The following is an 18,562-nucleotide window of genomic DNA, read 5'->3' on the forward strand; positions in this document are numbered from 1 at the left end:
CATTGAATATATGTGATCTGTTAACGTTGGGTTTCTCTTATAGTAATGTATGACTAATCACACTGAATGTATATCATCTGTTAACCTGGGGTTTCTATAACATTAATGTATGACTAATCACACTGAATATATGTCAACTCTTAACCTGGGGTTTCTCTTATAGTAATGTATGACTAATTACACGGAATGTATATCATCTGTTAACCTGGGGTTTCTATTATGATAATGTATGACTAATCACTCTGAATGTATATGATCTGTTAACCTGGGGTTTCTATTATGATAATGTATGACTAATTACACTGAATGTATATAATCTGTTATCCTGGGGTTTCTGTTACAGTAATGTATGACTAATCACACTGAGTGTATATCATTCGTTAACCTGGGGTTTCTGTTACAGTAGTGTATGACTAATCACACTGAATGTATATCATCTGTTAACATGGGGTTTCAATTACATGTAATGTATGACTAATCACACTGAATATATGTCAACTGTTAACCTGGGGTTTCTGTTACAGTAATGTATGACTAATCACACTGAATGTATATCATCTGTTAACCTGGGGTTTCTGTTACAGTAATGTATGACTAATCACAATGAATGTATATCATCTGTTAACCTGGGGTTTCTCTTACATTAATGTATGACTAATCACACTGAATGTATATCTGTTAACCTGGGGTTTCTATTACATTAATGTATGACTAATCACACTGAATATATGTCAACTGTTAACCTGAGGTTTCTGTTACAGTAATGTATGACTAATCACACTGAATGTATATCATCTGTTAACCTGGGGTTTCTGTTACAGTAATGTATGACTAATCACACTGAATGTATTTCAACTGTTAACCTGGGGTTTCTCTTACATTAATGTATGACCAATCACACTGAATGTATATCGTCTGTTAAACTTGGGTTTCTCTTATAGTAATGTATGACTAATCACAATGAATGTATATTATCTGTTATCCTGGGGTTTCTGTTACATTAATGTATGACTAATTACAATGAATGTATGTCAACTGTTAACGTGGGGTTTCTTTTACATTACTGTATGACTAATCAAACTGAATGTATGTCAACTGTTAATCTGGGGTTTCTCTTACATTAATGTATGACTAATCACACTAAATGTATGTCAACTGTTAACCTGGGGTTTCTCTTACATTAATGTATGACTAATCACACTAAATGTATGTCAACTGTTAACCTGGGGTTTCTCTTACATTAATGTATGACTAATTACAATAAATGTATGTCAACTGTTAACTTGGGGTTTCTCTTATAGTAATGTATGACTAATTACAATGAATGTATATCAAATGTTAACCTGGGGTTTCTATTATGGTAAGGTATGACTAATTACAATGAATGTATGTTAATTGTTAACCTGGGGTTTCTGTTACAGTAATGTATGACTAATCACACTGAATGTATATCATCTGTTAACCTTGGGTTTCTCTTATAGTAATGTATGACTAATCACACTGAATGTATATCATCTGTTAACCTTGGGTTTCTCTTATAGTAATGTATGACTAATCACACTGAATGTATATCATCTGTTAACCTGGGGTTTCTGTTACATAAAATGTATGACTAATCAGATTGAATGTATATCATCTGTTAACCTTGGGTTTCTGTTACAGTAATGTATGACTAATCACACTGAATGTATATCATCTGTTAACCTTGGGTTTCTCTTATAGTAATGTATGACTAATCACACTGAATGTATATCGTCTGTTAACCTTGGGTTTCTGTTACAGTAATGTATGACTAATGACACTGAATGTATATCATCTGTTAACCTGGGGTTTCTGTTACAGTAATGTATGACTAATCACACTGAATGTATATCATCTGTTAACTTTGGGTTTCTCTTATAGTAATGTATGACTAATCACACTGAATGTATATCGTCTGTTAACCTGGGTTTTCTGTTACATTAATTTTATAACTAATCACACTGAATGTATTTCAACTGTTAACCTGGGGTTTCTCTTACATTAATGTATGACCAATCACACTGAATGTATATCGTCTGTTAAACTTGGGTTTCTGTTAGAGTAATGTATTGCTAATCACACTGAATGTATATCATCTGTTAACCTTGGGTTTCTCTTATAGTAATGTATGACTAATCACACTGAATGTATATCATCTGTTAACCTTGGGTTTCTCTTATAGTAATGTATGACTAATCACACTGAATGTATATCATCTGTTAACCTGGGGTTTCAATTACATAAAATGTATGACTAATCAGACTGAATGTATATCATCTGTTAAACTTGGGTTTCTGTTACAGTAATGTATGACTAATCACACTGAATGTATATCATCTGTTAACCTTGGGTTTCTCTTATAGTAATGTATGACTAATCACACTGAATGTATATCGTCTGTTAAACTTGGGTTTCTGTTACAGTAATGTATGACTAATCACACTGAATGTATATCATCTGTTAACCTGGGGTTTCTGTTACAGTAATGTATGACTAATCACACTGAATGTATATCATCTGTTAACCTTGGGTTTCTCTTATAGTAATGTATGACTAATCACACTGAATGTATATCGTCTGTTAACCTGGGTTTTCTGTTACATTAATGTATGACTAATCACACTGAATATATGTCAACTGTTAACCTGGGGTTTCTGTTATAGTAATGTATGACTAATCACACTGAATGTATATCAACTGTTAACCTGGGGTTTCTCTTACATTAATGTATGACCAATCACACTGAATGTATGTCAACTGATAACCTGGGGTTTCAATGACATAAAATGTATGACTAATCACACTGAATGTATATCATCTGTTAAACTTGGGTTTCTGTTACAGTAATGTATGACTAATCACACTGAATGTATATCATCTGTTAACCTTGGGTTTCTCTTATAGTAATGTATGACTAATCACACTGAATGTATATCGTCTGTTAAACTTGGGTTTCTGTTACAGTAATGTATGACTAATGACACTGAATGTATATCATCTGTTAACCTGGGGTTTCTGTTACAGTAATGTATGACTAATCACACTGAATGTATATCATCTGTTAACCTTGGGTTTCTCTTATAGTAATGTATGACTAATCACACTGAATGTATATCGTCTGTTAACCTGGGTTTTCTGTTACATTAATGTATGACTAATCACACTGAATATATGTCAACTGTTAACCTGGGGTTTCTGTTACAGTAATGTATGACTAATCACACTGAATGTATATCATCTGTTAACCTGGGGTTTCTGTTACAGTAATGTATGACTAATCACACTGAATGTATGTCAACTGTTAACCTGGGGTTTCAATTACATGTAATGTATGACTAATCAGACTGAATGTATATCATCTGTTAAACTTGGGTTTCTGTTACAGTAATGTATGACTAATCACAATGAATATATGTCAACTGTTAACCTGGGGTTTCTCTTGCAGTAATGTATGACTAATTACAATGAATGTATGTCAACTGTTAACCTGGGGTTTCTATTACAGTAGTGTATGACTAATTACAATGAATGTGTATCAAATGTTAACCTAAGGTTTCTATTATGGTAATGTATGACTAATTACAATGAATGTATGTCAACTGTTAACCTGGGGTTTATCTTACATTAATGTATGACTAATGAAACAGAATGTATGTCAACTGTTAACCTAGGGTTTCTGTTACAGTAATGTATGACTAATCACACTGAATGTATATCATCTGTTAACCTGGGGTTTCTATTATAGTAATGTATGACTAATTACAATGAATGTATGTCAACTGTTAAAAAGGGGTTTCTGTTACAGTAATGTATAACAATTGACACTGAATGTATATCATCTGTTAACCTGGGGTTTTTGTTACAGTAATGTATGACTAATCACACTGAATGTATATCGTCTGTTAACCTGGGGGTTTCTGTTACATTAATGTATGAATAATTACAATGAATGTATGTCAACTGTGAACCTGGGGTTTCTCTTACATTAATTTATGACTAATTACAATGAAAGAATATCAACTGTTAACCTGGGGTTTCTATTATAGTAGTGTATGACTAATTACAATGAATGTATGTCAATTGTTAACCTGGGGTTTCTCTTACAGTAATGTATGACTAATTACTATGAATGTATGTCAACTGTTAACCTGGGGTTTCTCTTATAGTAATGTATGACTAATTACAATGAATGTATGTCAAATGTTAACCTGGGGTTTCTATTATAGATAATGTATGACTAATTACAATGAATGTATGTCAACTGTTGACCTTGGGTTTCTGTTACAGTAATGTATGACTAATCACTCTGAATGTATATCATCTGTTAACCTGGGGTTTCTATTATAATAATGTATGACTAATTACAATGAATGTATGTCAACTGTTGATTTTGGGTTTCTGTTACAGTAATGTATGACTAATTACACTGAATGTATATCAAATGTTAACCTGGGGTTTCTATTACAGTAATGTATGACTAATTACAATGAATGTATGTCAACTGTTAACCTGGGGTTTCTCTTACAGTAATGTATGACTAATTAATATGAATGTATGTCAACTGTTAACCTGGAGTCTCTCTTTTACTAATGTATGACTAATTACAATGAATGTATATGAAATGTTAACCTGAGGTTTCTGTTACAGTAATGTATGTCTAATCACACTGAATGTATATCATTTGTTAACCTGGAGTCTCTCTTACAGTAATGTATGACTAATTACACGGAATGTATATCATCTGTTAACCTGGAGTTTCTATTATGATAATGTATGACTAATCACACTGAATGTATATCATCTGTTAACCTGGGGTTTCTGTTACAGTAATGTATGACTAATCACACTGAATATATATCATCTGTTAACCTTGGGTTTCTCTTGTAGTAATGTATGACTAATCACACTGAATGTATATCGTCTGTTAACCTGGGTTTTCTGTTACAGTACTGTATGACTAATGAAACTGAATGTATGTCAACTGTTAACCTGGGGTTTCTCTTACATGTAATGTATGACTAATCACACTGAATGTATATCATCTGTTAAACTGGGGTTTCTATTACATTAATTTATGACTAATCACACTGAATATATGTAAACTGTTAACCTGGGGTTTCTGTTACAGTAATGTATGACTAATCACACTGAATGTATATCATCTGTTAACCTAATGTTTCTGTTACAGTAATGTATGACTAATCACACTGAATGTATTTCAACTGTTAACCTGGGGTTTCTGTTACATTAATGTATGACTAATCACACTGAATGTATGTCAACTGTTAACCTGGGGTTTCTCTTACATTAATGTATGACTAATCACACTGAATGTATATCATCTGTTAACCTGGGGTTTCAATTACATGTAATGTATGACTAATCAGACTGAATGTATATCATCTGTTAACCTTGGGTTTCTCTTATAGTAATGTATGACTAATCACACTGAATGTATATCATCTGTTAACCTTGGGTTTCTATTATAGTAATGTATGACTAATCACACTGAATGTATATCGTCTGTTAAACTTGGGTTTCTGTTACAGTAATGTATGACTAATCACACTGAATGTATATCATCTGTTAACCTGGGGTTTCTGTTACAGTAATGTATGATTAATCACACTGAATGTATGTCAACTGTTAACCTGGGGTTTTAGTTACATGTAATGTATGACTAATCACACTGAATGTATATCATCTGTTAACCTGGGGTTTCTATTACATTAATGTATGACTAATCACACTGAATATATGTCAACTGTTAACCTGGGGTTTCTGTTAGAGTAATGTATGACTAATCACACTGAATGTATATCATCTGTTAACCTGGGGTTTCTGTTACAGTAATGTATGACTAATCACACTGAATGTATATCATCTGTTAACCTTGGGTTTCTGTTACAGTAATGTATGACTAATCACACTGAATGTATATCATCTGTTAACCTGGGGTTTCTGTTACACTAATGTATGACTAATCACACTGAATGTATATCATCTGTTAACCTGGGGTTTCTGTTACATTAATGTATGACTAATCACACTGAATGTATGTCAACTGTTAACCTTTGGTTTCTGTTACAGTAATGTATGACTAATCACACTGAATGTATGTCAACTGTTAACCTTTGGTTTCTGTTACAGTAATGTATGACTAATCACACTAAATGTATGTCAACTGTTAACCTGGGGTTTCTCTTACTTTAATGTATGACTAATTACAATGAATGTATGTCAACTGTTAACCTGGGGTTTCTCTTACAGTAATGTATGACTAATTACAATGAATGTATATCAACTGTTAACCTGGGGTTTCTATTATAGTAATGTATGACTAATTACAATGAATGTGTATCAAATGTTAACCTAAGGTTTCTATTATGGTAATGTATGACTAATTACAATGAATGTATGTCAACTGTTAACCTGGGGTTTATCTTACATTAATGTATGACTAATGAAACAGAATGTATGTCAACTGTTAACCTAGGGTTTCTGTTACAGTAATGTATGACTAATCACACTGAATGTATATCATCTGTTAACCTGGGGTTTCTATTATGATAATGTATGACTAATTACACTGAATGTATATAATCTGTTAACCTGGGGTTTCTGTTACAGTAATGTATGACTAATCACACTGAATGTATATCATCTGTTAACCTGGGGTTTCTATTATAGTAATGTATGACTAATTACAATGAATGTATGTCAACTGTTAAAAAGGGGTTTCTGTTACAGTAATGTATAACAATTCACACTGAATGTATATCATCTGTTAACCTGGGGTTTTTGTTACAGTAATGTATGACTAATCACACTGAATGTATATCGTCTGTTAACCTGGGGGTTTCTGTTACATTAATGTATGAATAATTACAATGAATGTATGTCAACTGTGAACCTGGGGTTTCTCTTACATTAATTTATGACTAATTACAATGAAAGAATATCAACTGTTAACCTGGGGTTTCTATTATAGTAGTGTATGACTAATTACAATGAATGTATGTCAATTGTTAACCTGGGGTTTCTCTTACATTAATGTATGACTAATGAAACAGAATGTATGTCAACTGTTAACCTGGGGTTTCTCTTATAGTAATGTATGACTAATTACAATGAATGTATGTCAAATGTTAACCTGGGGTTTCTATTGTGATAATGTATGACTAATTACAATGAATGTATGTCAACTGTTGACCTTGGGTTTCTGTTACAGTAATGTATGACTAATCACTCTGAATGTATATCATCTGTTAACCTGGGGTTTCTATTATAATAATGTATGACTAATTACAATGAATGTATGTCAACTGTTAATTTTGGGTTTCTGTTACAGTAATGTATGACTAATTACACTGAATGTATATCAAATGTTAACCTGGGGTTTCTATTACAGTAATGTATGACTAATTACAATGAATGTATGTCAACTGTTAACCTGGGGTTTCTCTTACAGTAATGTATGACTAATTAATATGAATGTATGTCAACTGTTAACCTGGAGTCTCTCTTATACTAATGTATGACTAATTACAATGAATGTATATGAGATGTTAACCTGAGGTTTCTGTTACAGTAATGTATGTCTAATCACACTGAATGTATATCATTTGTTAACCTGGAGTCTCTCTTACAGTAATGTATGACTAATTACACGGAATGTATATCATCTGTTAACCTGGGGTTTCTATTATGATAATGTATGACTAATCACTCTGAATGTATATCATCTGTTAACCTGGGGTGTTTGTTACAGTAATGTATGACTAATTACACTGAATGTATATCATCTGTTAACCTTGGGTTTCTCTTGTAGTAATGTATGACTAATGACACTGAATGTATATCATCTGTTAACCTGGGGTTTCTGTTACATTAATATATGACTAATGAAACTGAATATATGTCAACTGTTAACCTGGGGTTTCTCTTACATGTAATGTATGACTAATCACACTGAATGTATATCATCTGTTAAACTGGGGTTTCTATTACATTAATTTATGACTAATCACACTGAATATATGTAAACTGTTAACCTGGGGTTTCTGTTACAGTAATGTATGACTAATCACACTGAATGTATATCATCTGTTAACCTAATGTTTCTGTTACAGTAATGTATGACTAATCACACTGAATGTATTTCAACTGTTAACCTGGAGTTTCTCTTACATTAATGTATGACCAATCACACTGAATGTATGTCAACTGTTAACCTGGGGTTTCTCTTACATTAATGTATGACTAATCACACTGAATGTATATCATCTGTTAACCTCGGGTTTCAATTACATGTAATGTATGACTAATCAGACTGAATGTATATCATCTGTTAAACTTGGGTTTCTGTTACAGTAATGTATGACTAATCACACTGAATGTATATCATCTGTTAACCTGGGGTTTCTGTTACAGTAATGTATGACTAATTACACTGAATGTATATCATCTGTTAACCTTGGGTTTCTGTTACAGTAATGTATGACTAATCACACTGAATGTATATCATCTGTTAACCTGGGGTTTCTGTTACAGTAATGTATGACTAATGACACTGAATGTATATCATCTGTTAACCTGGGGTTTCTGTTACAGTAATGTATGATTAATCACACTGAATGTATGTCAACTGTTAACCTGAGGTTTTAGTTACATGTAATGTATGACTAATCACACTGAATGTATATCATCTGTTATCCTGGGGTTTCTATTACATTAATGTATGACTATTCACACTGAATATATGTCAACTGTTAACCTGGGGTTTCTGTTACAGTAATGTATGACTAATCACACTGAATGTATATCATCTGTTAACCTGGGGTTTCTGTTACAGTAATGTATGACTAATTACACTGAATGTATATCATCTGTTAACCTGGGGTTTCTGTTACAGTAATGTATGACTAATCACACTGAATGTATATCATCTGTTAACCTGGGGTTTCTGTTACAGTAATGTATGACTAATCACACTGAATGTATATCATCTGTTAACCTGGGGTTTCTGTTACAGTAATGTATGACTAATCACACTGAATGTATGTCAACTGTTAACCTTTGGTTTCTGTTACAGTAATGTATGACTAATCACACTGAATGTATGTCAACTGTTAACCTTTGGTTTCTGTTACAGTAATGTATGACTAATCACACTGAATGTATGTCAACTGTTAACCTGGGGTTTCTCTTACATTAATGTATGACTAATTACAATGAATGAATATCAACTGTTAACCTGGGGTTTCTATTACAGTAATGTATGACTAATTACAATGAATGTATGTCAAATGTTAACCTGGGGTTTCTCTTACAGTAATGTATGACTAATTACATGAATGTATGTCAACTGTTAACCTGGGGTTTCTCTTATAGTAATGTATGACTAATTACAATGAATGTATGTCAAATGTTAACCTGGGGTTTCTATTATGATAATGTATGACTAATTACAATGAATGTATGTCAACTGTTGACCTTGGGTTTCTGTTACAGTAATGTATGACTAATCACTCTGAATGTATATCATCTGTTAACCTGGGGTTTCTATTATAATAATGTATGACTAATTACAATGAATGTATGTCAACTGTTGATCTTGGGTTTCTGTTACAGTAATGTATGACTAATGACACTGAATGTATATCATCTGTTAACCTGGGGTTTCTATTATAATAATGTATGACTAATTACACTGAATGTATATCATCTGTTAATCTGGGGTTTCTGTTACAGTAATGTATGACTAATTACACTGAATGTATATTATTTGTTAACCTTTGGTTTCTGTTACAGTAATGTATGACTAATCACAATGAATATATGTCAACTGTTAACCTGGGGTTTCTCTTACAGTAATGTATGACTAATTACTATGAATGTATGTCAACTGTTAACCTGGGGTTTCTCTTATAGTAATGTATGACTAATTACAATGAATGTGTATCAAATGTTAACCTAAGGTTTCTATTATGGTAATGTATGACTAATTACAATGAATGTATGTCAACTGTTAACCTGGGGTTTATCTTACATTAATGTATGACTAATGAAACAGAATGTATGTCAACTGTTAACCTAGGGATTTCTGTTACAGTAATGTATGACTAATCACACTGAATGTATATGATCTGTTAACCTGGGGTTTCTATTATGATAATGTATGACTAATTACACTGAATGTATATAATCTGTTAACCTGGGGTTTCTATTATAGTAATGTATGACTAATTACAATGAATGTATGTCAACTGTTAAAAGGGGTTTCTGTTACAGTAATGTATGACTAATTCACACTGAATGTATATCATCTGTTAACCTGGGGTTTTTGTTACAGTAATGTATGACTAATCACACTGAATGTATATCGTCTGTTAACCTGGGGGTTTCTGTTACATTAATGTATGACTAATTACAATGAATGTATGTCAACTGTTAACCTGGGGTTTCTCTTACATTAATGTATGACTAATTACAATGAAAGAATATCAACTGTTAACCTGGTGTTTCTATTATAGTAGTGTATGACTAATTACAATGAATGTATGTCAATTGTTAACCTGGGGTTTCTCTTACAGTAATGTATGACTAATTACATGAATGTATGTCAACTGTTAACCTGGGGTTTCTGTTACATTAATGTATGACTAATCACACTGAATGTATGTCAACTGTTAACCTTTGGTTTCTGTTACAGTAATGTATGACTAATCACACTGAATGTATGTCAACTGTTAACCTTGGGTTTCTGTTACAGTAATGTATGACTAATCACACTAAATGTATGTCAACTGTTAACCTGGGGTTTCTCTTACAGTAATGTATGACTAATTACAATGAATGTATGTCAACTGTTAACCTGGGGTTTCTCTTACAGTAATGTATGACTAATTACTATGAATGTATGTCAACTGTTAACCTGGGGTTTCTCTTATAGTAATGTATGACTAATTACAATGAATGTGTATCAAATGTTAACCTAAGGTTTCTATTATGGTAATGTATGACTAATTACAATGAATGTATGTCAACTGTTAACCTGGGGTTTATCTTACATTAATGTATGACTAATGAAACAGAATGTATGTCAACTGTTAACCTAGGGTTTCTGTTACAGTAATGTATGACTAATCACACTGAATGTATATGATCTGTTAACCTGGGGTTTCTATTATGATAATGTATGACTAATTACACTGAATGTATATAATCTGTTAACCTGGGGTTTCTGTTACAGTAATGTATGACTAATCACACTGAATGTATATCATCTGTTAACCTGGGGTTTCTATTATAGTAATGTATGACTAATTACAATGAATGTATGTCAACTGTTAAAAAGGGGTTTCTGTTACAGTAATGTATAACAATTGACACTGAATGTATATCATCTGTTAACCTGGGGTTTTTGTTACAGTAATGTATGACTAATCACACTGAATGTATATCATCTGTTAACCTGGGGTTTCTGTTACATTAATGTATGACTAATTACAATGAATGTATGTCAACTGTGAACCTGGGGTTTCTCTTACATTAATTTATGACTAATTACAATGAAAGAATATCAACTGTTAACCTAAGGTTTCTATTATAGTAGTGTATGACTAATTACAATGAATGTATGTCAATTGTTAACCTGGGGTTTCTCTTACATTAATGTATGACTAATGAAACAGAATGTATGTCAACTGTTAACCTGGGGTTTCTCTTATAGTAATGTATGACTAATTACAATGAATGTATGTCAAATGTTAACCTGGGGTTTCTATTGTGATAATGTATGACTAATTACAATGAATGTATGTCAACTGTTGACCTTGGGTTTCTGTTACAGTAATGTATGACTAATCACTCTGAATGTATATCATCTGTTAACCTGGGGTTTCTATTATAATAATGTATGACTAATTACAATGAATGTATGTCAACTGTTGATTTTGGTTTCTGTTACAGTAATGTATGACTAATTACACTGCATGTGTATCAAATGTTAACCTGGGGTTTCTATTACGGTGATGTATGACTAATTACAATGAATGTATGTCAACTGTTAACCTGGGGTTTCTCTTACAGTAATGTATGACTAATTAATATGAATGTATGTCAACTGTTAACCTGGGTCTCTCTTATACTAATGTATGACTAATTACAATGAATGTATATCATCTGTTAACCTGGGGTTTCTGTTACAGTAATGTATGACTAATCACACTGAATGTATATCATCTGTTAACCTGGGGTTTCTCTTACAGTAATGTATGACTAATTACACTGAATGTATATCATCTGTTAACCTGGAGTTTCTATTATGATAATGTATGACTAATCACTCTGAATGTATATCATCTGTTAACCTGGGGTGTTTGTTACAGTAATGTATGACTAATTACACTGAATATATATCATCTGTTAACCTTGGGTTTCTCTTGTAGTAATGTATGACTAATGACACTGAATGTATATCATCTGTTAACCTGGGGTTTCTGTTACATTAATGTATGACTAATCAAACTGAATATATGTCAACTGTTAACCTGGGGTTTCTCTTACATGTAATGTATGACTAATCACACTGAATGTATATCATCTGTTAACCTGGGGTTTCTGTTACAGTAATGTATGACTAATCACACTGAATGTATGTCAACTGTTAACCTGGGGTTTCTGTTACAGTAATGTATGACTAATCACACTGAATGTATATAATCTGTTAACCTGGGGTTTCTGTTACAGTAATGTATGACTAATCACACTGAATGTATTTCAACTGTTAACCTGGGGTTTCTCTTACATTAATGTATGACCAATCACACTGAATGTATGTCAACTGTTAACCTGGGGTTTCTCTTACATTAATGTATGACTAATCACACTGAATGTATATCATCTGTTAACCTGGGGTTTCAATTACATGTAATGTATGACTAATCAGACTGAATGTATATCATCTGTTAAACTTGGGTTTCTGTTACAGTAATGTATGACTAATCACACTGAATGTATATCATCTGTTAACCTTGGGTTTCTCTTATAGTAATGTATGACTAATCACACTGAATGTATATCATCTGTTAACCTTGGGTTTCTCTTATAGTAATGTATGACTAATCACACTGAATGTATATCATCTGTTAAACTTGGGTTTCTGTTACAGTAATGTATGACTAATGACACTGAATGTATATCATCTGTTAACCTGGGGTTTCTGTTACAGTAATGTATGATTAATCACACTGAATGTATGTCAACTGTTAACCTGGGGTTTTAGTTACATGTAATGTATGACTAATCACACTGAATGTATATCATCTGTTATCCTGGGGTTTCTATTACATTAATGTATGACTATTCACACTGAATATATGTCAACTGTTAACCTGGGGTTTCTGTTACAGTAATGTATGACTAATCACACTGAATGTATATCATCTGTTAACCTGGGGTTTCTGTTACAGTAATGTATGACTAATTACACTGAATGTATATCATCTGTTAACCTTGGGTTTCTGTTACAGTAATGTATGACTAATCACACTGAATGTATATCATCTGTTAACCTGGGGTTTCTGTTACAGTAATGTATGACTAATCACACTGAATGTATATCATCTGTTAACCTGGGGTTTCTGTTACATTAATGTATGACTAATCACACTGAATGTATGTCAACTGTTAACCTTTGGTTTCTGTTACAGTAATGTATGACTAATCACACTGAATGTATGTCAACTGTTAACCTTTGGTTTCTGTTACAGTAATGTATGACTAATCACACTGAATGTATGTCAACTGTTAACCTGGGGTTTCTCTTACTTTAATGTATGACTAATTACAATGAAAGAATATCAACTGTTAACCTGGGGTTTCTATTACAGTAGTGTATGACTAATTACAATGAATGTATGTCAAATGTTAACCTGGGGTTTCTCTTACAGTAATGTATGACTAATTACTATGAATGTATGTCAACTGTTAACCTGGGGTTTCTCTTATAGTAATGTATGACTAATTACAATGAATGTATGTCAAATGTTAACCTGGGGTTTCTATTATGATAATGTATGACTAATTACAATGAATGTATGTCAACTGTTGACCTTGGGTTTCTGTTACAGTAATGTATGACTAATCACTCTGAATGTGTATCATCTGTTAACCTGGGGTTTCTATTATAATAATGTATGACTAATTACAATGAATGTATGTCAACTGTTGATCTTGGGTTTCTGTTACAGTAATGTATGACTAATGACACTGAATGTATATCATTTGTTATCCTGGGGTTTCTATTATAATAATGTATGACTAATTACACTGAATGTATATCATCTGTTAATCTGGGGTTTCTGTTACAGTAATGTATGACTAATTACACTGAATGTATATTATTTGTTAACCTTTGGTTTCTGTTACAGTAATGTATGACTAATCACAATGAATATATGTCAACTGTTAACCTGGGGTTTCTCTTACAGTAATGTATGACTAATTACTATGAATGTATGTCAACTGTTAACCTGGGGTTTCTCTTATAGTAATGTATGACTAATTACAATGAATGTATATCAAATGTTAACCTGAGGTTTCTATTATGGTAATGTATGACTAATTACAATGAATGTATGTCAACTGTTAACCTGGGGTTTATCTTACATTAATGTATGACTAATGAAACAGAATGTATGTCAACTGTTAACCTAGGGTTTCTGTTACAGTAATGTATGACTAATCACACTGAATGTATATCATCTGTTAACCTGGGGTTTCTATTATGATAATGTATGACTAATTACACTGAATGTATATAATCTGTTAACCTGGGGTTTCTATTATAGTAATGTATGACTAATTACAATGAATGTATGTCAACTGTTAAAAAGGGGTTTCTGTTACAGTAATGTATAACAATTCACACTGAATGTATATCATCTGTTAACCTGGGGTTTTTGTTACAGTAATGTATGACTAATCACACTGAATGTATATCGTCTGTTAACCTGGGGGTTTCTGTTACATTAATGTATGAATAATTACAATGAATGTATGTCAACTGTGAACCTGGGGTTTCTCTTACATTAATTTATGACTAATTACAATGAAAGAATATCAACTGTTAACCTGGGGTTTCTATTATAGTAGTGTATGACTAATTACAATGAATGTATGTCAATTGTTAACCTGGGGTTTCTCTTACAGTAATGTATGACTAATTACTATGAATGTATGTCAACTGTTAACCTGGGGTTTCTCTTATAGTAATGTATGACTAATTACAATGAATGTATGTCAACTGTTAACCTGGGGTTTCTCTTATAGTAATGTATGACTAATTACAATGAATGTATGTCAAATGTTAACCTGGGGTTTCTATTATAATAATGTATGACTAATTACAATGAATGTATGTCAACTGTTAACCTGGGGTTTCTCTTACATTAATGTATGACTAATGACACTGAATGTATATCATCTGTTAACCTGGGGTTTCTGTTACAGTAATGTATGACTAATCACACTGAATGTATATCATCTGTTAACCTGGGGTTTCTATTATAATAATGTATGACTAATTACAATGAATGTATGTCAACTGTTGATTTTGGGTTTCTGTTACAGTAATGTATGACTAATCACACTGAATGTATATCATTTGTTAACCTGGGGTTTCTCTTACATTAATGTATGACTAATCACACTAAATGTATGTCAACTGTTAACCTGGGGTTTCTCTTACATTAATGTATGACTAATCACACTAAATGTATGTCAACTGTTAACCTGGGGTTTCTCTTACATTAATGTATGACTAATTACAATAAATGTATGTCAACTGTTAACTTGGGGTTTCTCTGATAGTAATGTATGACTAATTACAATGAATGTACATCAAATGTTAACCTGGGGTTTCTATTATGATAAGGTATGACTAATTACAATGAATGTATGTTAATTGTTAACCTGGGGTTTCTGTTACAGTAATGTATGACTAATCACACTGAATGTATATCATCTGTTAACCTGGGGTTTCTATTATGATAATGTATGACTAATCACACTGAATGTATATCATCTGTTAACCTGGGGTTTCTATTATGATAATGTATGACTAATTACACTGAATGTATATCATCTGTTAACCTGGGGTTTCTGTTACAGTAATGTATGACTAATCACACTGAGTGTATATCATTCGTTAACCTGGGTTTCTGTTACAGTAATGTATGACTAATCACACTGAATGTATATCATCTGTTAACCTGGGGTTTCTTTTACAGTAATGTATGACTAATTACAATGAATGTATGTCAACTGTTAACCTGGGGTTTCTCTTACATTAATGTATGACTAATCAAACTGAATGTATGTCGACTGTTAACCTGGGGTTTCTCTTACATTAATGTATGACTAATCACACTGAATGTATGTCAACTGTTAACCTGGGGTTTCTCTTATAGTAATGTATGACTAATTACAATGAATGTATGTCAACTGTTAATCTGGGGTTTCTCTTACAGTAATGTATAACTAATTATAATAAATGTATGTCAACTGTTACCTGGGGTTTCTCTTACAGTAATGTATGACTAATTACAATGAATGTATGTCAACTGTTAACCTGGGGTTTCTATTACAGTAATGTATGACTAATTACAATGAATGTATATCAAATGTTAACCTGGGGTTTCTATTACAGTAATGTATGACTAATTACATTGAATGTATGTCAACTGTTAACCTGGGGTTTCTCTTACAGTAATGTATGACTAATTACACTGAATATATGTTATCTGTTAACCTGGAGTTTCTGTTATGTAAAGATATTACAATCCGCACTTATAAGTATATAATGTTTGGTGAAACTCTAGAAACACTTGCCTCATAGTAAGAAGTTGGAATCTTGTGTGATATCACTTCAGCTAGTGGAAAGCACAACCCCATCACTACTAACAACTTGGCATACACAGCACTTAGCATCTTCACTAAGGCGTCACTGTAGGGAAAAACCAAGAAACGTATTAACCAAAAGAGATGTGATACTTATGGTGTAAAAACAATTTGATGTCTATTTCATTCATCTATTAATTGTTTTGATATTGTTTTATGCTGTGTATGGCCGTCTATTGTTCCTTTCTCAAGTTGGCCTTCTGTTGTAAAACATTCATCTATTAATTGTGTCATTATGGTCTTTATGCTGTGTATGGCCGTCTATTGTTTGTTTCTCAAGTTGGACTTGTTGTAAACATTCATTTATTAATTGTGTCATTTTGTCTTTATGCTGTATATGGCCGTCTATTGTTCCTTTCTCAAGTCGGCCTTCTGTTGTAAACATTCATCTATTGATTGTGTCATTATGGTCTTTATGCTGTATATGGCCGTCTATTGTTCCTTTCTCAAGTTGGCCGTCTGTTGTAAACATTCATATATTATTTGTGTCATTATGGTGTTTATGGTGTATATGGCTTGTCTATTGTTCCTTTCTCAAGTCGGCCTTTGTTGTAAACATTCATCTATTAATTGTGTCATTATGGTCTTTATGCTGTATATGACCGTCTATTGTTCCTTCCTCAAGTCGGCCTTCTGTTGTAAACATTCATCTATTGATTGTGTCATTATGGTCTTTATGCTGTATATGGCCGTCTATTGTTCCTTCCTCAAGTCGGCCTTCTCTTGTAAACATTCATCTATTGATTGTGTCATTATGGTCTTTATGCTGTATATGGCCGTCTATTGTTCCTTTCTCAAGTCGGCCTTCTGTTGTAAACATTCATCTATTAATTGTGTCATTATGGTCTTTTATGGTGTATATGGCTGTCTATTGTTTGTTTCTCAAGTTGGCTGTCTGTTGTAAACATTCATCTATTAATTGTGTCATTATGGTCTTTATGCTGTATATGAACGTCTATTGTTTGTTTTTCAAGTTGGCCTTCTGTTGTAAACATTCATCTATTAATTGTGTCATTATGGTCTTTATGCTGTATATGACCGTCTATTGTTCCTTCCTCAAGTCGGCCTTCTGTTGTAAACATTCATCTATTGATTGTGTCATTATGGTCTTTATGCTGTATATGGCCGTCTATTGTTCCTTCCTCAAGTCGGACTTCTCTTGTAAACATTCATCTATTGATTGTGTCATTATGGTCTTTATGCTGTATATGGCCGTCTATTGTTCCTTTCTCAAGTCGGCCTTCTGTTGTAAACATTCATCTATTAATTGTGTCATTATGGTCTTTATGGTGTATATGGCTGTCTATTGTTTGTTTCTCGTTGGCCGTCTGTTGTAAACATTCATCTATTAATTGTGTCATTATGGTCTTTATGCTGTATATGAACGTCTATTGTTTGTTTCTCAAGTTGGCCGTCTGTTGTAAACATTCATCTATTAATTGTGTCATTATGGTCTTTATGCTGTATATGAACGTCTATTGTTTGTTTTTTCAAGTTGGCCTTCTGTTGTAAACATTCATCTATTAATTGTGTCATTATGGTCTTTATGCTGTATATGAACGTCTATTGTTTGTTT

The 18,562-nt window shown here is 32.4% G+C and overlaps 1 pseudogene across 1 annotated transcript in view; it reads right to left on the reverse strand.

Moving 5' to 3' along the window:
* The window catches only part of LOC143230262 (proton channel OtopLc-like), a 31,312-nt pseudogene that overhangs the window by 7,055 nt on the left and 5,695 nt on the right, over nt 1-18,562 (reverse strand). Inside the window, exon 3 of the transcript XR_013016300.1 lies at nt 16,918-17,032. The product of XR_013016300.1 is annotated as a proton channel OtopLc-like (transcript). The remainder of the gene's footprint in view (nt 1-16,917; nt 17,033-18,562) is intronic.

Source organism: Tachypleus tridentatus, chromosome 10 (genome assembly GCF_004210375.1).
Source record: "Tachypleus tridentatus isolate NWPU-2018 chromosome 10, ASM421037v1, whole genome shotgun sequence".
NCBI lineage: Eukaryota > Metazoa > Arthropoda > Merostomata > Xiphosura > Limulidae > Tachypleus > Tachypleus tridentatus.